This window comes from Acipenser ruthenus, chromosome 2, assembly GCF_902713425.1.
Source record: "Acipenser ruthenus chromosome 2, fAciRut3.2 maternal haplotype, whole genome shotgun sequence".
NCBI lineage: Eukaryota > Metazoa > Chordata > Actinopteri > Acipenseriformes > Acipenseridae > Acipenser > Acipenser ruthenus.
In genome coordinates this window covers 73,029,157-73,054,328 of record NC_081190.1, presented here as the reverse complement: position 1 = coordinate 73,054,328, position 25,172 = coordinate 73,029,157, and positions in this window count along the sequence as shown.

Here is a 25,172-nt window from a genome sequence, read left to right as displayed (position 1 = left end):
TCATTTTTCTTTTATTTTATGTAATAAAATTCATGGGGCGGCAGGGAAGTTGGGAACAAACTGAATGAACTAAAAGAGCTGTTAACTATTTAAGTTAAGCCACTCCTACAACTATAACTAACAGTTACATAAGTCACTGAATCCCCATTAAACACTTAGACTGCATTTGTGACACAGCCATTCTTCTTCTGGTGCCTCATCAACAGCTGCACATCTCATGTGGAACCAGAGAGTGCAGCAGTCACACTGAGCCCAATTTACAGAGCTGCAGATCAGCGCTAATCTTGGACTAACTTATTGAATGTTAATTTAGATAAAATTAAGTTAAAGTAGTTAACTTATTCAGAGATTAGGTTAATTTACTGCTAATCAGGGTATATTGTTTCAGACTAATTTTTACAAGACAAGAAAGAGGTAAACATAACCATGCGTTTTCCCCCAGATCTATTTGGTAAGTGTACTGTATGGACTGCCGTTACTTTGACTGTACAGGAACAAAGAACAGTACTGTCTTGTCTTTGGCAAAAATGGAAACAGGGGGAAATGAACTGTACATCACTATTAATTTGAATTTCTAACCTGGATGTATTTATTTATAATTTATATAAAAAGGTCAACTGTACGAAACACAGTGAGGTACGGAATACAGTGAGTCTACGTTAGTGGGCACGTGAAAGGGAGGTGGCTGATACTGATGAAATGGACTGAAGTACAGCATTAGTTCGTTCCCAAAATTGCCACTGCCTGTTGTATCCTGCACAAACTCTTGTCAACAACAAAATGAGGTGTTCAGGAATCAGTGGCTGACTATGAGACAGACAGGGAAGGTTACCAGTGTTGCCAAGTCTCACGAGAAAAAAAAAAGATACTGCTTTTCAAACAAGCCCTAAACAAGTGCAACCCATGTTAGAGTATGGGTGTTATGCAAATTCCAACCCACGACTCAAAAAAAAAAAAAAAACAAGCCCAGTTCTGCATATTATAAGCTGACTTGGCAACTGTGAAGGTTATTTCAGCTGCCAGTTTCAATTGAACAGCAGCAATCTGAGGCTCGTGCTGTCAGAGATTCTCTCCTTTCTTTTAAGTTGTGTTGGATTTACTGTTGTGTTAAATATTAATGATGCAAACGAATAAAACACAATCAAGACGTTCATTTGCAATTTTATTTGGTCAGTTCTGAGAGGGCATCAACAACTTGTTGGTATATATTTTGTTGTACTGTTTTCGGCGATCGAGCTGGCTTTTGACATCCAGTTCACCAACTATATTTATTAACGTGAAGGGCGGACACACGTTGTCTTCGGACATAGCAGGGATCAAAAAAAGGACGGGAATTAATTCAGTTAGACATTGAAGAAGCTCACTTGCTCTTCGTGTTTAACTTTATCGTAGTTTTTACAGCAAGGGTATTCTCAAACAGCTGCTTTAATACTATAACAAGGGCATAACACAGTTCATAGTAAGTGGTTTTATACAGAACTGTAAACCCACAAGAGATATACAACATGACAGGCCAGACACAGCAAAAAACAATAATAAAAAAGCAGCCCGCATTATCATTAAGGTGAACTACACCACTGCTAACCATAAAACCGCCCATCTGTCACTACTTTCTGTCGTCTTTTTTATTATTTTCTCCCAAATTTGAAATGCCCAATTATAATTATTTTTAGGCTCAACTCACCGCTACCACCCCTGCGCTGACTCGGGAGGGGCGAAGATGAACACACGCTGTCCTCCGAAGCGTGTGCCGTCAGCCGCCCACTTCTTTACACTCTGCAGACTCACCATGCAGCCGCCTCAGAGCTACAGCGTCGGAGGGCAATGCAGCTCTGGGCAACTTACAGGCAAGCCCGCAGGCGCATGGCCAGACTACAGGGGTCGCTGGTGTGCGGTGAGCCGAGGACACCCTGGCCGACCTAATCCTCCCCCTCCCCGGGCGACGCACGGCCAATTGAGTGCCGCCCCCAGGGAGCTCCCATCCACGGTCGGATGTGGAATAGCCTGGACTCGAACTCGCGACGTCCAGCCTATAGAGCGCATCCTGCACTCTAACGAGTGCTTTTACTGGATGCGCCACTTGGGAGCCTAGAACAAGCTCATTCACATTTACCCCTGAAATGCGGGTTTCAGTGCGAAACTGGGCGTGGATTTTCATGTAAATTGCACTGCATGGAAATCCCATGTTTGTTTGTCCTGGGGAAATACTTTTTTGACATACTAAAGTGAAACTATAGAACACTGAAAACAGCTTCATTATACAGATTTTTGAAAGGTATATTCTACTCAACAGGAGCGCCCCCAGAAATATTTCACATGGTACACCAAACTGAACCACACCAACACCCCATTTCATGCCGATAAAGACTCTGCATCACTATGCTGTAAAGTATTTCAGCCAATCAAAGTGCTGCATTTTAGTTTTTTCCTAGTGTGATGTGATCCCTAGCCTGTCTCAAAACCTTCCAGGTTGTGTCGGGTTGTCAGAGATACACAGATTACCTCCTACCAGCTTCATTAAGCCATCTGCGAGCCATCTGTGTAGAAATTCTAACCCGTTACATTTTGAAGTTTATTTCTCAATTAGGTTGCATTTGCAAAAGATCGACAACGTGACATCAATTTGAACATGGCGACTGTCACTCTTCTGTGCCTCTCCACCCTATTGTCTATTGTCACTGGTTTGGTATTAACTTCACATAACAGATACTACACTTTGGGGCATATTTAATAGCTGAGCGGCATGACGTTGAGTTGCCTCATTTTGCCCCCTGTTCTTGTCCTCATTACTTAAACAAAGTGTAATCTGTCCCTCAGCCATTGCACTAAATACTGATAATGTGCAAACACATAGGAAGGACTTTAAAAAATGTGTTCAGAACTATTCCCTTACCACAGCAATCCCAGCCAGGGTAAGAACGTGCTCTCCCCTGACAGTGTGACTCACCCTGCACACTACACAATAAGGCACTTGAGGACCCCAAGTCATTCTGACTATAAAAGAAACCAAAATGCTGCCATTTTTTGTTGAACATCTGTCTGCTGCCCTTTCTTTTACTTTTCTTTTTTCATAACATGCGTACATTTTTTAAATGGGTACAGATCTGCTTGAAAGACAGTGATGTCAATGTAAATATCACAGTTATTTTGTACTATTGTTGCATTATCCATTTAAATGCAAAACATATATTAATTTTCTGTAAATACAAAGTAATACACAATGTATGTATACACATCCAGAATTGATTTTGCTCAGCATGTAGTCTACCTAATATAAAGTTGAAGCAGATATCATTCTCTCGTGGTTTCTTTTTTTAATCAGGTAATTAAAGAATCTGGAAGGGTCTTTGAGTCATTTACTTGTTTTGCTATATTTCAATAAAGAAGCGGGTGGGAATATTAATACTTTATTATTACCTGTTCTTCAATATATCTCGTGGAAGACATGCGACTGGGATCTAGCTGGTGTGAAAAGATTAGAAGAACAAAGCCTGTACTTAGATACTTAATGAGACAAAGATAATGAAAATTTTGCCTTTCAAAGATATTCAGAAATAGAACTGGCATTATTAATGCAGAGTTGTTTTGTATTAGTACCCAAAAAAGTATTTAACTAACTTTCTTTTTTTAAATAAAAAAGCTGTTATCTCTATTAAATTGTTTCAAGATGTTTGAAGCTGTGGTAACCCATTGGATTTGCACTACAACCTACGTCTTCACTTTCACAGTATGTAACTTCAGCTGTCTTCTATGTTTAGTTTACAGATATGGTATTTTTTTTTTTTAAAGTAAACCCAAGTCCTTGCCAATGCCTCTCCTACGTCACCTAGATTTGGGCCAATATTTAGTTTTTCCCAGATGGTGCATCGCAAACCCTGCTGACAGGCCTTCTCGCTGTGAAGCAACGAACAGCTACCCCTCCATTCACTTGGCACACATCGGCAGGGGGAGGAGGGCTATTGATATCCTTTCAGCAAAGCGCAGCATCCAGCATGACATAGTGTCTGTGCTCTCAGCATGTATGAGGAGCAATAAGTCATAGCACATGCTTCTTGTCATCTTCCTGCATTCCCACTTCAAGTGTTGGGTTTCCCAGAGTTCTGAGCGGGTTAACAAAGATGGTGGTGACAGCCAAGAGTGAAACCACCGGCAACTGTGCAAGATACCAGTGACATAAATCATATTTTGTTGACATTTAAAATAGAGAATATATAATTCATATCTGTTCTAGCGTCAAGTTCAAACATTGGAGATCACCCGCTGCTTCCTTCTGCTACCAGGCTTGTAGAAATGGAGCTTTTCTCTCAACTTTGATGCTGTAACTGGCAATGTTAATATATTCATTGGCACGTGGATAATTATTATCTACACAATGAACAACAGTGTCCAACTGCATTACTGTATATTCCAACCACTGCCAGAAAAAAAAAAGTTTTACAGTTGTGCATGGTACGATGGCAACAGTGGGTGGTAGACCTATTATAGTAATGATTTGCCCTTTAACCTTTTGAAGTGTGTTTTCCAAGTGTCATGCCTTCAACCTGTTTACCCACGGTAGTCTTGCTGAGATTCTACATCTGCTTAACAAAGGAACAATGCATCTCCCTTGGTTTACAGCTGGCTGGGGCCGAAGTAAACTAAGGTGAAGTAACCTTTTAACACCAATCCCTGAGCTGAGACTTGAAACTAGGACCTTTTGCCCCCAGTCCCCAGATTCCCTGGCACTGGCAACTTGTTCAATAATATTGAAAAACAAGATTTCTGTCATGCATTATGTGAATAGTTCTGTGGTTCATTTTCAAGCTTGCAAGAATAAGAATGTTAATAGCTAAAATATTTGAGTGTAGCATGTTCTCTTACTCTGTCCCTCCCATAGTCTGGGGGCTAGTCTGTAGAGTGCTAGAAATGTGCCAAGATAGAATGCATTGACCAACAATGTATGTCATAATAACAACAAGAACAACAACAACAATAATAATAATTAAAGCTGTGACAACATTCGGGTGGAGGGGGGTTCTCTCCTTGCCCTCACTCAAAGTACAACTCCCTTCTATCTGACGTCACTAAATCCTACCATACCAATGAAACACCTTCTTAATCCAATTGGACCAGTACACCCAACCAGTTCATGCCCAGCCTCTGCCTGTAACTCTCACATAATTCCTATATACTACCGTTCTTATACCAGCCTAAAGCGGCCATTGCTGCTGTACTGTTATATAACTATTCAATTCCCCTAACCTCCCAGTTCCTTTGGTTCTCAATCACCCCCAAGGGAATTGATGGTATTTCCAAGAAAAAAAAAAAAAAAAAAAAATATATATATATATATATATATATATATATATATATATATATATATATATATATACAGACGTGCTCAAATTTGTTGGTACCCTTACAGCTCATTGAAATAATGCTTCATTCCTCCTGAAAAGTGATGAAATTAAAAGCTATTTTATCATGTATACTTGCATGCCTTTGGTATGTCATAGAATAAAGCAAAGAAGCTGTGAAAAGAGATGAATTCTACAAAGCTTTTCTAAAATGGCCTGGACACATTTGTTGGTACCCCTTAGAAAAGATAATAAAAAATTGGATTATAGTGATATTTCAAACTAATTAGTTTCTTTAATTAGTATCACACATGTCTCCAATCTTGTAATCAGTCATTCAGCCTATTTAAATGGAGAAAAGTAGTCACTGTGCTGTTTGGTATCATTGTGTGCATCACACTGAACATGGACCAGAGAAAGCAAAGGAGAGAGTTGTCTGAGGAGATCAGAAAGAAAATAATAGACAAGCATGGTAAAGGTAAAGGCTACAAGACCATCTCCAAGCAGCTTGATGTTCCTGTGACAACAGTTGCAAATATTATTAAGAAGTTTAAGGTCCATGGAACTGTAGACAACCTCCCTGGGCGCGGCCGCAAGAGGAAAATCGAACCTAGATTGAACAGAAGGATAGTGCGAATGGTAGAAAAAGAACCAAGGATAACTGCCAAAGAGATACAAGCTGAACTCCAAGGTGAAGGTATGTCAGTTTCTGATCGCACCATCCGTCGCTTTTTGAGCGAAAGTGGGCTCCATGGAAGAAGACCCAGGAGGACTCCACTTTTGAAAGAAAAACATAAAAAAGGAATTTGCTAAAATGCATATTGACAAGCCACAATCCTTCTGGGAGAATGTCCTTTGGACAGATGAGTCAAAACTGGAGCTTTTTGGCAAGTCACATCAGCTCTATGTTCACAGATGAAAAAATAAAGCTTTCAAAGAAAAGAACACCATACCTACAGTGAAACATGGAGGAGGCTCGGTTATGTTTTGGGGCTGCTTTGCTGCGCCTGGCACAGGGTGCCTTGAATCTGTGCAGGGCACAATGAAATCTCAAGACTATCAAGGCATTCTGGAGCGAAACGTACTGCCCAGTGTCAGAAAGCTCTGTCTCAGTCTCAGGTCATGGGTCCTCCAACAGGATAATGACCCAAAACACACAGCTAAAAGCACCCAAGAATGGATAAGAACAAAACATTGGACTATTCTGAAGTGGCCTTCTATGAGTCCTGATCTGAATCCTATCGAACATCTATGGAAAGAGCTGAAACTTGCAGTCTAGAGAAGGCACCCATCAAACCTGAGACAGCTGGAGCAGTTTGCTCAGGAAGAGTGGGCCAAACTACCTGTTAACAGGTGCAAAAGTCTCATTGAGAGCTACAGAAAACGTGTGATTGCAGTGATTGCCTCTAAAGGTTGTGCAACAAAATATTAGGTTAGCGGTCCCATCATTTTTGTCCATACCATTTTCATTTGTTTTATTATTTACAATATTATGTTGTAAAAAATCAAAAGCAAAGTCTGATTTCTATTAAATATGGAATAAACAATGGTGGATGCCAATTACTTTGGTCAGTTTCAAGTTATTTCAGAGCAAATTGTGCATTCTTTGTTTTTTGTGGAGGGGTACCAACAAATTTGAGCACGTCTGTATATATATATATATATATATATATATATATATATATATATATATATATATATATATATATATATATATATAAGTAAATAAATTATTTACTAATGTACAAAGTACAGTTAAAACTATAATAAAGAAAAAAATATGTATAGTTTCATGTTGCATGCAATCAAAATTCATAAGATGTCCTCTTGCATGGCTATCAGATCACATTAATCTTGCTATGTTTTTTTTGTCTGATTTTTATCCGAGTATTAAACTGGCACTGAAAAGTGCCAATGGTTTTTGGCTTCAGCTTTGTTAGACCCTAATTCCTTGGATCTTGAATTTCTGAAACAGACACAGTTTCAATGGGTGGTCATTGTAGAAACTGTTTCACGCATATAAAATATAAAAAATCATAAAATAAAAATACCATTATATTAAATTAACATCCTATATATATAACAAACCCTGTTTTTGAGTCCAGATGCTCATATTGCTTATGACAGTTGCTGGGCGGTAAAGTTCTGACTTTAAAGAAGTGGCTTTCTGTTTCTGTTTTCAAGTTAAATATAATGAAAGGAAAACACTGCAAAATTCCCACATTATTAAATAAAACATCTAAATGGCCAGAGGCCAATTATTCTCACGCCACGAACAAATGTCTTATGATAATATGTTCCATAACAATTTGCTGCACTCCACCAAGATTGTGCCACATTTTGCACATTATTAAAGAATGAAGTGAGTTTATCATAAGCTGACTTGTTTTATTAGACCAGGGTTACATCTAAGTGGCTTCCCCTCTTGTGAAAAGCTTCCACAGCAAAGAGTACATCCTAATTTGTGAACAATCAGAAATGCTGACCTATAAAATGGAAGAATGTTCAGTCAGGGGAGACTGAACAGGCATTTTCTGTCTTATGAAACAACTTTTCATAATATTTGTATGACCTTGTTGTGATTGCATGTGTTCAACCATTCTGTTTGCCTGCGCGGTGACTTCTGCTTTGCAGTTACATACCAATTTACATACCAGGATATTTTCATCATCTCCTGTCCCACGTTTCTCTAGTTTTCACTTCAGTCAGGGTATTCTGCACAATACTCATTTAGTGTTTTCCTCTTGCACCACATTTTTAAATCTAACAAGTAACTGTCACCGTATATATATATAGCAAAAGCTTACCTACACCTTACTCGCTTATTTCAAGGTCGGCGCATTGAATGACAGACACTGTAGCTGGCAAATGAAAGTGCACAGTCGGTGCCGGTCTGATGATTGACAGGCATTTAAACAAATGAGAGCATTCTATTGCTGCTTCAGGCAATGAGATATGTCTGAACACGGTGAAATGACAGTGACAGTGAAACCACAGTACTAACAGACCACTGAGTTGACTGACAGCGACGCCTAGCCATTCAGAGCGGAACGGAAACAGGACAGATAAAAACTGCACAAACTAGAGATGATTTCTACATGATTATGTTTGGTAAGAAAATAAAAAATAACCAGTGGTTTAACCGATATTTATACTATATAAATCTATTTCAGTCAAACTCATATTTTTAGGGAATTTGACGTTTAACGAGCTTTACCAATTAATATTTAAAAGTAGCAAGCCTAGATATAATGTGTTTTCTTTCCAGTGGAACTCGTTTGGACTGCAGCTAAAGTTATTCCACTGAGTGTGTTTTTTTTTTCAATCAGCATTGCAGGGTACTTCACAAGGACAAAGCTGGACTCGAGGTCTGTTATTGTTCAATTTATTTACATCCATATAAAGCGAAAAGAACAACACTCTCAGAAACCTCATTTGTGCCACAAGGGGAGTAATGGTCAGAATATCTCATTCTGTGGAGTGTTCTGGTTGAAGTCCTAATGATCTCATCAATGGACAGATAAACTCATCTAGCAAAACTACTACAAGTAATCCCCCTTCCCTTGCCAGCCACCCCCTCACTTGCACGTAAGGAAATTACAAAAGCCCTAATTTTCCTCAGTTATTTGATAGTTGGACATCAATTCTTCTGTTCATAGTTGAAGAGGTTACCACTTAATTATATTTCTTGTCTGTGAACCCCATTAACAGGAAATGACAAGGGTTTGCCACCTACAATAGTCATTACCTTTTTGTGTGTTGGTATGTTATAAATTCCAGCCTTTACTGAACTGAATCATACACTATGCAGGCGTGTGCAGATCATATTCATGTTACAGTAAAATCTGAATGCGGTCAATCTTAAATTTTACCTATAAATGTCAACATTTTCAGACATGTACCGGTCAATCTTATGATTTACTAAAGCGTATTGGTAAATGTCTGAAATTATAAAAGAAATAGATTGCTTTACAGGCATTTACTGGTTAATCTTATGATGTACTGAAGTGTATTGGTAAATGCAGATATATCATCGAAGAATGTATTTATTCATGCATATAAATTGTCAATTAACAAAATAACATTATTTTGTTGAAAGATATATTTATTTCTGCATACACATTTTACATTAACAGAAAACACTGATGTCAAACCATATATGTATTTCTGCATACAAATGTTCCATTAACAAAAAACATTGTTACTTACAAGTCGAACAATATATTGTAGCGTGCACAGGGGTAGGGGTCAGGGCTGGTAGGTGACACAATGTAAACATGAAGACATAAGCGGCGCTATGCTTCAAAGCAGGAGGTCCTGGGCTCAGCCTGTGAGAAGCCCCTGCCTACAGGAACCTCGGTTGCCACATTGGTGTCAGAAGTGGATGCAGGTACCCCGGAATGCACTTGAAATCCTGTAGTCTGGTGAGCAAGTCCAAAGGCGGACTTGAGGCTGGCAGGAGAGAGTGTAGCAGGGTAGGGGTCAGGGCTGGTAAGTGACGCAATCTAAACATGAAGACATAAGCCCGATACCAGCTCATGCAAGGGAGCCTGGCTCTGTACAGCGGTATCGGTGCTATGCTTCAAAGAGGGAGGTCTCGGGTTACTGTCCAACCTCCGCCTATGAGAAGCCCTTGTTTGTGGGAACCGAGGTTTGCCACAATATTGATTTCTGCATACAAAATAATTATTAATGAGCTTACAGTAATGCACAATTGAACAATTCAACATGGTACTGAACAACATTGTGATCCACTTATGTAGAACAACTAACATTCTGGTAAATTTGTGTATAACACAATTCACAATGGTGCTGAAGGTTATTGTACTCCAAATACGTAGTTGTTTGATGAAAAATAACATTCTGTAAAATGCAAATTAAATCATTTAGGACCTATTTAACAGAGAATCTCACTCTAGATATATTTACTTACTTACTGCAGCATGGTAGTCTCTTGTGGCACTTGGAGTTCCACAGGACTCCTGAAGCCATACAATGCAGGAAAGCGAGACATTCAGTCATTAGCCAAAGCCACATGGTTATTCTTGAGATTTACTAGTAAATGTCAGAAATAAAGTGTTATCGTGTTTATTTTGGACATTTACTGTTTTGCTTGGCAAATATCGACATTTACAAGTAAATCTTAAGATTTGCCAATATTCTTTTAACGTAACATATACATTTCCTTCAGTTGTAGTGGTAGCACAAAATACCTTATGTTTAAATTTGTAAAAACTACATGCATTTTAGTCATTTTTATTAAACTCTGCAACATCCGGTTTGGTTTAATTTCACTTTTACCTTAAAGCAATATAACTTTAGTTTGTCCATGTAGCAGGATCAATTATTTTGCTTTTTGTTTCACAATGCAAAGAATAACAGCCCTTTTACTAACTTGCCCTTTACGGATGCAGGTTATTTTGAATGAATTTTGGTGCAAACCAAATTGTTTTGGATATATAACAAATGCCTGTAAATTAACCAAACTTTGAAACATCTGTAAACCTGCATGTGCTTCGTATTTAGTTTATCCCCTTGAGTAAGTAACTGGACCTATTGTAAAATGATACCAAATACATAATCCTATCCACTTAGTTCTTCAGCATATTTCTAATGTTTTGTTTAGCAGGTTACATTTTTAAATAAAAACAGTAGCTAAGTAACCTGATAGCAAGCAGGTGCAAACAGCCATTGTATCATCAGAATGCCAATAAATAAAGGTACATATACTTCAGTCTTGACTCGCTTTTTAGTCCGAGGCTCATCACTCAAGGGAACTTGTATTTATGCTGCCCCTAAACACATACCTCGGAGAAAGGCCTGGTTTGTAAGTTGCTCAATCCTGTCACACATTCCTATCTTCTCAGAAACCCATCAGCAGCCCATGTCCAACTCCGGTATTAAATTGCAATCCAACCCTGCTCCTGTACAACCTAAACTTTCAACATCGTTACTGGGTCATGGACCCTGCTGGTGCAACAACCAATCCTAACCCACCAACCCTAGTGTTTATCCCAATAATTCATCTAAATACATTGGATTCAACTTATTTGTAACAGATCCCATCCCAGATTCATAACTAATTAATAGTCAATATGCATCTGCAGCTGACCATGTGTCTAGAGCCCAAAAAACAAGTGCCTGGTTATGGTGCCTAAACTATCCAACTTGCTTAGAGGCTGGCATTGTGAGGGGTGTACCACCAGGCTCACTGGTGATGCAAAATCTAGGTTTGATTGAAGCACACAATATGTAATGTACAGATGGAATATATAGTGAATGCATAAGAGAGGAATCAGAGGAAATCAGCTGATAATATTTGCAAATGTCTAAATCTGTGGATATTTGTTTCTGTTCCCCAGCTAATTTTCAGATTCTATTAATGTCTTTATTGTTTATATATATATATATATATATATATATATATATATATATATATATATATATATATATATATATATAAGAATTCTGCAACTCTGGTGTTCATACTCCTAAGCATGGTAATGTGCAACCCTCGCCCTCCTTATCATCAGGATGTACATTGAATATGAAAAGGATGAAGAAATAACTAGTGTATCAGACACTAAAGGTCTTTATTAAATACTGCACAGTGAATAAGATGTTGTGTTAAAACTGAAAAGGATCTGTCTGAGCACTGATACCTTTAAACAAAAAGAAGAATTCCCTGGGCTAGACTGAAGAAGATTCCTCCCCATGGCCCCCTCACTTTAAGCACTGCTGCTTCTATTGATATTTAGATGATACCATTGCAGGTAGGAAATGCATTTTAGATATTGATTTTAAATTGCACATTAGACCGATTTCAGTTGCCATATCTTAGAAAGAAGCCAGGACTGGGAATTTGTATGGATTTTCTGGCTCATTTCTGTGATGAGGGAGAAATGCAATAAATGCTCCATTACTTACACAAGCTGCTAGTTTTCAGAAAATTAGTCACCAGTGACCTTTTGCCCTTTGTCTCACACTCATTTTCAGTAAAAGTACCTGATGGGAATAAAAATAAATCCAAGCTAATGGCACAGCCATATTGTTCTGCCTTCATATATATTTATATTCTTGTTTTGTTGTTATGGGGACACAGAGTGCTTTTAAATACATTAAAAAAGAACACTGATATACAAGGATAGAATGTATTACTTACCAGTAACACATCTACTCAAACGTGATGTCTGCTGTTGTTTCAGATATGTAAATAACAAAAACTCATTAATGCAGTTTGCAGTTATTAATATGGCAATGTAAATAAGAACCTCATTTAGTAACCAAAATAGCTTATACTGATAGATTTACTGAATATTTCCTTTTTACGCAGGCTGGTCCACTGAGATGCACCTCATTATAGGCAATATCCAGTCAGCAGATATGTCTAGACAGAAAAACGTACGAAACAGTATACTAACTTAATTTAATGATATTAGAAAATGTTTTAAATGTACCCCCAACATACTAGAACCTATGATATTCAGTAAAGTGACATAGGCCAAAAGTTTGTCTACTTAATATATTTATTATTATTATTATTATTATTATTATTATTATTATTATTATTATTATTATTATTATTATTATTGTTATTTATTTCCTAGCAGACGCCCTTATCCAGGGCGACTTACAATTGTAAACAAAAATACATTTCAAGAATTACAGTACAAGTATTAATACAATTAAGAGCAAGATAAAATACAATTACTTTGGTTCTAGCAAGTACAAGTATATGACAAAATATGATTCAATAACGGAGCAGATAAGTGCCAGGGATAGTTACATCAGGATATAATTAAATACAAAATACTACAGATTAAATAACAAATACAACTCACATACAGAAACTACTACTATGCAACAGGCTACGATTGAAAAAAAAAAACACAGTCGTGAATTTAAAAAATGTTTAGAAAACATAATATTTAAGCTATTTTTGAAATAAGAATAAAAACAGCACTAATTATATCCACATAATCGTAGGCCATTCTTAATGTTTTGAAAGGTAAAAACAGGTTTCACAGTTGGACAGAAACGATAACACTATGGCAAAAATCTAGTTTCTCCTCCGTGGAATGGCATCCATGCGTTGCTAGGGAGTACGTCATCCTATGATGCAGACTCTGCATCTACCTAGGTACGACCATAGATATAGAATATTATATATGCTGACAACTACTGTACTTCCACAAAGCGTAAGCCTGCAGGGGGTTGCAAGGATCTCCGTGTTGCCCCCGCCCCTGCCCTCGCCCCGCCCACCACCACACTGAAAAATTCCAGGTGAGAACCCTGTCATTATTCAGAGTGGTGCCTCATTTAAATACATTATCATACATTATCATACATTACCATACAAGTCACATATTCATTCTGATTATTATTATTATTATTATTTATTTCTTTGGTTCTAGCAAGTACAAGTATATGACAAAATATGATTCAATAACGGAGCAGATAAGTGCCAGGGATAGTTACATCAGGATATAATTAAATACAAAATACTACAGATTAAATAACACTTGTGACAGATTAGAGTACTCTAAAGTACATGATTAAATGCAGTAAAATAGGGAGCAGATAAGAGCAAGTAAAGCGCATTTAAGGAAGTGATGTGTCCAGAGGGAAAAGGAGTTCTACAGGTGCTGTCTGAAGAGGTGAGTCTTGAGGAGGTCTGTGTGGTCCAGTGGTCCCCGGTTTAAATCCCACCTCCGCCACTAACTCATTGTGTGACTCTGAGCAAGTCACTTAACCTCCTTGTGCTCTGTCTTTCGGGTGAGACGTAATTGTAAGTGACTCTGCAGCTGATGCATAGTTCACACACCCTAGTCTCTGTAAGTCGCCTTGGATATAGGCGTCTGCTAAATAAACAAATAATAAGGTCATTCCACCATTGCGGGGTGTTTACAGATAATCAAATTCTATTTAAAACTGATTTGTCACCCAATAATATATAGTATATTGGGCCTTATTTACAAAAGGGCGCTAAACTTTATGGTGCAAGACAATTACTGTGCACGTTAATCATTTCTGTATTTACTATTGCAATTTTATTCATTATCGCTCGAAACAGTGGGCATATTATGGTGCAGACTAACTTTATTGTGCAATACTATGGTAGCAGTGTGGAGTAGTGGTTAGGGCTCTGGCCTCTTGACCGGAGGGTTGTGGGTTCAATCCCCAGTGGGGGACACTGCTGTTGTACCCTTGAGCAAGGTACTTTACCTAGATTGCTCCAGTAAAAACCCAACTGTAAAAATGGGTAATTGTATGTAAAATAATTTGATATCTGTATAATGTGAAATAATGTATAATGTGATATCTTGTAACAATTGTAAGTCGCCCTGGATAAGGGCGTCTGCTAAGAAATAAATAATAATAATAATAATAATAATCAGAATGAATATGTGACTTGTATGGTAATGTATGATAATGTATGATAATGTATTTAAATGAGGCACCACTCTGAATAATGACAGGGTTCTCACCTGGAATTTTTCAGTGTGGTGGTGGGCGGGGCGAGGGCAGGGGCGGGGGCAACACGGAGATCCTTGCAACCCCCTGCAGGCTTACGCTTTGTGGAAGTACAGTAGTTGTCAGCATATATAATATTCTATATCTATGGTCGTACCTAGGTAGATGCAGAGTCTGCATCATAGGATGACGTACTCCCTAGCAACGCATGGATGCCATTCCACGGAGGAGAAACTAGATTTTTGCCATAGTGTTATCGTTTCTGTCCAACTGTGAAACCTGTTTTTACCTTTCAAAACATTAAGAATGGCCTACGATTATGTGGATATAATTAGTGCTGTTTTTATTCTTATTTCAAAAATAGCTTAAATATTATGTTTTCTAAACATTTTTTAAATTCACGACTGTGTTTTTTTTTTTTCAATCGTAGCCTGTTGCATAGTAGTAGTTTCTGTATGTGAGTTGTATTTGTAGTTAAAATAATATAGGCTGGTTATTGATTACTAAAAAGAGCTATACTAATAATGTGCATCATCTCACATTTTAAATATTCTAATAAACTTTACTGTGATCATGTGATTGTGGAGTTTTTCTTTTGTTGTCATTGTTCCAATATATATGGTTGTTACACCATTAAGATGTAACTTACACGTGATCACATGTGTGCTTGCAAGAATAAGTGGAAAACCTGTTTGTCACTGTTGTTCCATAGTTAAGGAATATACAACATAAATGTTGTTTTCACTTATCACAAGTAAAACTGGACATGTAATGTTTCCCACATTTTATATTTTAAAACCTACATACTATATGAAAATCTATCTATCGGAAACTGAAGTCATACAAAAGGATTATTGTAAAATTGTGGAACTTTGGATTTTTTTCTAAAGACCTTGAAATAAAAAAGACTGAATATCTCAAAACTGTTTGGAATACACATTACTGTTCTTTGTCTGAATGATTTATTTATTGAACCCAGCTTGTTATGATATAATAAAAATAAAGACCTGCAATGGTGTTGGTTGTTACAGAGCTGTGTATCAGGGGCGCACCCAGGATCTAGTCTCATCCGTCAACAGGGGGGAAAAGTTCAGTGAAGTTCAATCTCGTCCAAACACACCAAACTAAAGAACAGGCTGTCAAAACCAACCCATTGAAGAGCATTGAGAGCTGAAACAAGTATTTTAAGCAAACCAATTTCTCACATACAATAAATGAATAATCAACAATGTTTCACAAGATTATTACTATTTGTTGGCCATTACGCACACTGAAAACCTAGCATAAGGGCCTGAATACAGCATCATTTTTCCAGGTAACAACGTAGCGGACCGTTACGCTCAACAGCGCTGACGAGAACCCTGAATGAGATGAGCTTCATTCACACCGTTAAGCCCGGGACAGACAGGCGTTTTGAGGCACGGCATATGGTGTTGTACAGATCAGCGCGGTACTATATCGCTAGTCCCATGGTGCCACTGAGCAGTACCGCTCAAATCAAATCCAGAGTGATTTTTTCTGGCTGCTGTGCGGTACCATCGGTGGATTAACCAATCACAGCCAAGTGCTGACAACACGTGCTTGCCAGGAAAAAATCATTAATGAAACTGTTGTCTACGGAGGTGTCCAAGCACCCTGAAGTGTTTGATCCCTCCCATATTTCATAAAAGGACAAGCAAGTCAGTATTTTACACATCACACCTGATAGGCATCCTTCCTGACTAGTTGTAGGCTGCTTACCATCAGCAACGTATTGTATGTTTCTTTGCTAAACTCAGATCGCTCATTTCATACACCTGCATACAGATGACAGAAAAACAAACCAGTGTTTTTATTTAGTAGATTATATGGGGGGCATTACAGCTATGGCAAAATGTTTTGCATCACGCCCTATAGAATAAATAATGTTACGTTGACATATTGAAATTATATATCGGTTTGTAGTTTTCCAAAAATTAAAAAATGTGACATTTCGAAATCTAACATGAAATACTGTACTATTGTAGTTTCCCATAGACTTTTAAGGTAGTTTCTTAGATTGCATGATGTTAAATAAAATATCGAAATTATGTTCATATAGTTTGTTTTTTTTTTAATTGTGTATGCATTCTAATATTCTTCTAGGTGATGCAAAACTTTTGGCCATACATGTAAATTTATATTCAAGTACATAGCCTATGGTGTGGTACTGACTCCTGTACAGAGCAGTGCATACCGCTCCTGTGTGTCCAGTAACACACAGTGAAAATGTCTGGGCTTTAGGGGTGACAATTGTATTGTGCACATTAAAGTGAGCAATAATTCATTTGTTTGGACACCAGGCTTTAACCACTGATAGACACACTATTTAAACCTATTTTTCTGGCATGAAAACTAGTGATGTGCAGTTCGATTTACTGACTCGATTCATTTGATTCATTCAGTTTAATGAATCAATTCAACAGATTTGTTCGTCTGATTCACTGATTCACTAAGGGCTCTTTTGTACAGCGGTATCGGCGCTATGCTTTAGTGCGAGAGGTCCCGGTTTTGCACCCGCCCTCTGCCTTTGTATGGATCGCCTCGCCCTATGTGTTGCGCCTGTCTGCATTGACCGAGATCGCTACATTGGTGTCAGTGTGGGATGCAGGTACCCCGGCATGCACTCGTCGGACTGTAGCCTGGTGAGCAAGTCCGGGGCGGATTTGAGGCTGGCAGGGGAGCGTGTAGCGTGCTCGGGGGAGGCAGCACCAGGGCTGGTAGGTGATGTAATCACACACAGACATAAGACCAATATACTCAAATATACTACTTTACACAAAACACGTTAACTAGAAACAACTTTCCTAGAACACTGACAAAAAACACAATATCACAAATGTAATATAATAGAGGAAATAGAAGAGTATTTTACTTTCAATGGAAATCTCAAACAGTAAAAAAAAATGTCAGAGTATATAATGCTAAGTCTCAATACTTAACTTATATACCAAAATATAACGTTTTTAACAGCACTGAAAAAAAAATAAAACTGACAAGCTGTGAAAATGCAAAATAGTAAACAGTACCACTTTAAAATGTACCTTTTAATGACTTCTGTCAGGTCACTTTCTTTTTTCGCACACTTGATGATAACAATGCTCATAGGTGTTCTAATTCTGCAACTGTTCCACATATGCCTGCTGATGCAGAATCCCGTGTATGAAAATGGGTACTTCTGCATTTCTTTCTTTACATTTTTCCAGCACTCTGCTAGCCAATCCACTCTTTTGCTCAGTCATATATGGTGCACCTCTGTTGTAATCCCACTTAATTTCTTCCAAGGGAATTCTACACTTTCGATGTCTTCTTGAAGTTTAAAAAGTCCTTTCCTTTCGTTGAGACTCTAGCTAATTTAATTTCCAGTAAACTCAAAATATGTTGCTTGGTGCAGCATAGTGACGTTGTATTGTATAATCTTTCATAACTGCAACCCTTGCACTGCAAATCAGACATGTTGCCTTGTCGTCAAATTATTCAGTGCAAAAATAATCATCTGGTTTAGGGTTTTGGTGCTGGGAGAGGATTATTCATTGTTTTATTAACAATATGATAACCAATCAGAGTGCAGTGTCCTGAACATTTGGTGGTACCTTTGTAAGGACAGTGTTAGTAAATGGAGCACTAAAAATTAAGTCCATTGTGTTTTATTAGCAGTATTTAGTTTACTGCTGGTGTTGAATATTCATAAACTATAAATTTAACATTGAGCAGCTGAAATGTCTGAATACACTAATTTATTTTTCATATAGCATACTGGAAGAGTGTATTACTGCTTGTACTAAACGTCAAGTACTGTATAATACCAACTAGTAATATTTTTATTTATTTTTTTTATTTTATTTTTTTAAATTTAAATTTATTGTAACTATTTTTTGTTCTACAGATTGTTCAGCCCATAGTATAAATGTTGTGGTTTTGTTTACAGCAGGGACATTTCCATTTCTTTGTGCCAATAAGAATAATCTGTCTTCTGACTTGACATAATACAATGCCTGCAAAAATAAATAAATAAATAAATAAATAAATAAATAAATAAAATTAATACCCTTGATGTAGCAGCAGTCGCTGCTACAAAACAAAAAAAAAAACAAAAAAACTAAATGGGGATGGAATATTTGCATTTTACTGTGAATATCTGCATTTTACTGTGAATATCTGCATTTTTACTATTTAAAACGCAATAAAATAAACAAATACATTGACACAAATCAAGTAATTAATAAATGGGAATGTTGCACTTTTATTTCACAGACAAAGAACACTGCAATTTATATTGTGCTGACATACTTTTTAATGGCTTATACCACCATGTCCCTGTCTGTAGTCCCATTGACAATGTTACCACAGTAACCCGAGTTACTACGGTAGCATTGTGAATGCGACAATGGTAGTTTGGTAGAGATTTAAAAGAAAAATACATTAGTCAAATCAAATATACATGCAATGTAGATTAACAAATAGGAAATGACGTTGCAAACCACTTGTTCTCCAGTGTGATACAGCCCTTCTTGCTTATTTTTTTTCCTCCTCTTAATTTCTGTTTGTTTTGCTTTCGAGGTCGAGGATAGGACATACTCATAACCCTCTTAAATAGCATTAAACTTTAGGTCAGAAGGTGACACTTAACCAACTTGCACTAAGTCAGGAAACATTCGGCTTGACCTTGAACAGGCAATTATTATCACAATTGTGTTTCTCATGTATCTTATGTAAGCAGTTAATGCTTATTTTTGTCACATAAACCACCGTTAATGAATCTTTTCAACTCACTGCATTTTTCTTTTGATAGTATTTTTTTTTTGTTTCTGTTGTTTTAACAAAAAAGTTTTTGCCCACAAGCAAAATTCATCCTTAATTAAGTGTAGTAAAAGGAAAAAGTCTGTATAGCTAATTCAATAATGTATCAAAATATCTGTAATTGATCAAATATGTACGCACTTGTATGGAGAGAACTAATAGTATGTATTTGTCATGTGTGGGAAATGGACTATGCATAATGTTGTTTGTGCTTTTGTATTTGTTTAATGAAAATGTATTGGCATCCAAAACCAATAAAAGAGACAAATTATCTTGGCACTACCCGGATTGTGGAAGCGATGAATCATGGCAACTGCAATTAAACTGCCTTTTAGCTCTTTAAAAATGCATTTTGTTTTAATTGGATGTTAATTAATTCTGACAGTGTGACATCATACCCCCACAGCATTTGGTTTGAACATTTGTGTGATAGGCCCAAGCACTGCTGGAAGTTTTATAGAGTAATTTTGACAATGTTAAAGTCAGTTATTTTAGGTCAGTGAAGTACTGTGTTACTATAAAAAGGCTTTTCATGATCTTGGCCAAGGCTTTATTGTTTAATTAAAACTGCCTTGTACTGTATGTCTTGTAGATTTTACAAAAACATATAAAGCTCTCCCTTTACATGAAATAAATTAATCATATTTCATAGGCCACTGCCATGGATTTTTGCCTTGCAAATATTGTCTCTCTAAATGCATAATTTAATAATGTAATTTAGCCTCACATCATAATAAGGCACGGCACATAAAAACACTGCATATAACATAAAATACACTTGTTTTAATCAAATAAAAACAATGTGTGAAATGCTAAAGTTCTAAGAATCTGCCACCATCACATGCAAATGAAATCCCTTTTTTAATAAACCTCTTTTCAATACAGATGTTCTTAAGTCCAGGCAAATGACAAAATCAATAGTTAACTGAACTCCTCGCAAATGCAGGCTTACTAAAAGGTTGCCAATCCCTTAAAGCCATCTATGTGCTTTCTAATAAAAAATGAAGGGCTGTGCAGGTTTGGATGTATAGGGGTCCCTTCCTTTACAGGTCAGGAAGAGAGGCTGGAAAATATTCTTAATAAAGTGTTGATAGAAGCTACAGGTGGTAAATAAAAGAAGCTCTTGTGACCTGTAATCTCTCATCCTCATAAAGGCATGAAAAGCATGGCAGTTGCCGGGGCTGAAATTAGACTGTAGGCATCTTCCACCTCTTACAGAGCCTTGTGAGTCTGCAGTACCATAACATTTTTACAAGAACGCTCTTCATTGCATGTTTTGTTTCCCATCCAGACTTTAAAGATGGAGCCATGTGGAGTGAACAGAGTATCCCTAAAACCCAAAAGACTAAGCAGTTGTAGTGGAGAACTAATTTCCATGATGGATAACATATACTGTAGCTCATTATAAAGGTATTTAAATATATTTAATACCCTATTTCTAAGCTTTCCATTGGCTGCAGTGGCTAATCATCAAGGGTTCTAGTGTTTTGAAAAGGATGTTTTTGTTCAGATGGGTTAAACCAAAAACACAGATTTGATTTGAAGATGTAAAACTGTAAACCATTTGCTGCCATAAGAATTCCCTGAATTCCACAATGTGACAAATTAAAACTGTAACTGAAAAATTGTCTACAGTTAAAATTTGTTGATGAAATGTTAGACAGATATTTTAGGTACATTAAAAGGAAGAACACATATATTTACTTAATACCCTTTGAGAAATGTCACACCAAAGGCTGTTTCTGACTGGAAAATTAAAACTGCCTTCTAAAAAATCTGTAAGTTTTAGTTTATAGGAATAAAATGACCTTTAAAACCATCCAACAGTTTTTAAAGTGAGCTGCTTCAGTTATTACTGTCTCCAAGCTGGAACACTAGATAACCATGCTAGAGAGCATTAACAAAAGCAGTCACTTGGACTAGAGTTAGTACACCTGATAATCCTGATTGCAGCGTACCAGAAGTAAATCATCACAGGTGGATCATCTGCTAAATCAGACTAAACATGATCCTGCTTGCAGCGTGCCAAATCAGATTTGTGATGATCCTGTTCAAGTGGATTTATTTAGTACTGTGAAGCTTGCTTGTCCTAAGCATTTACTGCTTAAAATGGTTTTGCTGAGAAAGCTGCATTTTTCCCCGGAAATGACTAGTAAATATGAAAACTTTATTCCATACATTTCTTATGTCCGTCATGTTTGGACAGTCAGATCCTTAAAGTCTTGTACAATACGTATAGACCCTACATTTCAAATTATTTTTTTAATCATGTAGCTTTGATACCATTTTATTATTATTATTAGTTTATTTAGCAGACGCCTTTATCCAAGGCGACTTACAGAGACTAGGGTGTGTGAACTATGCATCAGCTGCGGAGTCACTTACAACTACGTCTCACCCGAAAGACGGAGCACAAGGAGGTTAAGTGACTTGCTCAGGGTCACACAATGAGTCAGTGGCTGAGGTGGGATTTGAACCGGGGACCTCCTGGTTACAAGCCCTTGTCTTTAACCACTGGACCACACAGCCTCCTTTCTCCTGCCTATATGATCGTTTCCATCAATCAGACCTCTACAGCTCGCTGACTTGCTGTATATTTGTCTGATTGGCGCGGGACTAGGTGAAGCAGGAAGAAATATTAGACACATAGAAACTTAACCAAGACTCTTTTGATTGATAATGTTTACCATATAACATTTCAAGTATGATGCTCTCCCGACAGAATCGCCATCGCAATTAAACACATTTGATGAAGCCACTCACGCTTTACTAATAGATTTAAACCCGATTCATTTGTGGTTTAGAGGCTAATTAAAAACCTGACCGGTCTATCGTGTACCGGAAATATGGGACCAGTTGTCATTCCTAACTGCAGTGCACTGGGTAGAATTAATAAACAAAACCAGAGAAGGGTACAAACACGAATATTTGGAATAATTGCTGCCAACATATTATTAATAAGGCACTGCACGATTGAATGTATTTTTTGTGATTCGCTTACTGTATTACAGTAAATCTGACTTTAAAGTAAACAGCTATTAGCTTTAAAAAAAATAAAAATAAAAACACTTAGTGTACCAGGACATTGGAAATAATGAATTAGAAATCTTTAGTGTTACAATATGCCAACGCAACTTTTGGATAAGGACGACAGTATTATTAAGTTGTCTTTATCAACAAAACAATTCACTGACACTAGGTAAGATGTGCAATGCTAACCCTATATTTCGAGTATTTAGGTTGGTAACCGATAAAAGCGTATCTTTGCAACAAACGTTTATCGCCCCTGACAGCTAACAAAACCCAAAATGTAACACAAAGGACAACAATTTAAATATTTAGTTTCCGTCACATTTTCAGTTTAGCGCAATAAAATTTCAGTTAATATGCTTTAACTATAAACAACGAATGGTCCATTATCACGCAATCTCTAGGAATTTAAGATTGAGACTATATGAACACAATTTTGATATTTTATTTAACATCATGTAATCAAAGAAACTACAAAATTATACTGTAAAAGTCTACCAGAAGCCATAATAGTGGTAGGCCTACAGTATTTCACATTTTTCAATTTTTGTCAGTTTTTCATTAAGTATATGGAAAACTACAAAGCGGTATGTAATTTGATATATTAACGTAACATTATTCAACAGGTTTCATTTGACTTCATGAAGCAAAATGTGTTAATGCTGCAGGGTGATGCAAAACGTTTGGCCAAACGTTAGTCCTCATTTTCTGTCTCTTATTCCACTTGTTCCGATCAGTTAAACCAATTACCAGGATCATCTGTTTGGCATGCTGCAATCAGGATTAAGTTAGTACAGATTTGCAGGATTTTCTAGTCCACATTTGATGTGACTGAATCACTGGTACGCTGCAATTGACCCATAATGTTTTACTTGTCAGACCTGCTTTATAAAGCTTTCAAGGTCTTCAGGCTGGAAATCTATAGTACAAGTGCCAGGTACATTCTTAGGTTAATCTACAAGCCTATTACCAGCAAGTTCCAATGAACCTATAAGGTATATAAACCTATTTCACAAACTCAGTCTTGCCGTGCTTTTGAATTATCACCTCACTCCCAGCCTCGTCCGGAGTGGGTGGGAAGGGGAGTATAAAATGTTGCTCTTATTTATTTTCACCCATTGTTGGGTTCAATGTTTTTGGAAAGCTATGAGATTTTGTATTATAATAAAGGTGGTTATTTTATGCAAGATTGTGCTGACTGAAATAGTTTGTCTGGACAGTGCCAGATATCTGAGTGGAGCAATATTACTGAACTGTACATGTTTCAGTTTGTTGTTGTTTGTCTGAGCTCCAGTCGGGCTGGCAGGCTGATTCGGCAGTTGCGGATACAGGATTGGTTGCTTTCATCGGTGCACAGCATTGATTGGCTGGTTTTGGTTGAAAATGAAATACATTTTAGACCATTTGTGTTTTTGTTTAGTATTTGTTGTCCAATAGATGTGAAATTAACTTTCAACACAGCAAGTCAAAATGAAAAAGCTTGTCCTTGCACGGATTGATTTTAAGTTTGATTCACAGTTGGTGTTGCGACTTTCCAGCAGGCATTGACTGTCTATTAGAAGCCTGCTAGAACTGGAAGCTGATTGGCTGATGGTACTGAACCGTTTTATAATATGCAATAATAATAATAATAATAATAATAATAATAATAATAATAATAATAATAATAATAATAAACTAAAAAATGGTTTGTCAAGTAATTAGAGAATATACATACATTAAAAAAAGATCAATTCTAAGATAAAATTAAACAACTCAAGTGACATAGCAAAGGACATACAACACCTGGGGTTCAGACTTAGGCCTAACTGTTTGCACTGATCCTTCAAATCAAATCTATTTATGTTTTATTTTGAAAATACATGTTGTGTGTTTCAATTGATTATTGTATGTTTTTTTTTTAATTGCACATTACATGAAAACATATTAAAACAGAATCTATCATTGACTTACAGTATGTTTCTCATGAGCTGCATACATACTGCTCAAAGTGTCTTGCTTCCCCCTCCTTTGTGCTGGTATATTATACAAAAAAAACAGATCTGTAGGTCAAATGAAGGCTATAACCCCATTCCTCTTGGATCATCTGTAGTTCATCAGATGCAGTTCTAGTGACTGTCTTATCCCTGCCAGTGACTGGATGTTCAAGCATTTCTTGGGGCATTGTATACATCTGGTTTCAGGGATAGAGGTTATTATCCCAGTAAAGGCAGATGTGAACATTAGAAAGTGTGGTCCCCTGAATATTCACTATCACTTAAAACAGTCGTCATATTTTTAGTTTTGGATGCAGCACATTACAAATCAAGTAGTGCAAGAGTTACCATATATAATGAAAAGATTGATCAGATAAGAAACTGCATACAGTACATTTTCTGCCTTCTAATATTAAAAAACAAAACAAAACAAAAAAAACACGATAAGTGACCAGCAGTGAGTTATTTTTATACCTGGAGTGAAATACTTATTTTTTTATTTTTTTTTTTTTTTCATGATTTTTAACCTTGAGTCAAT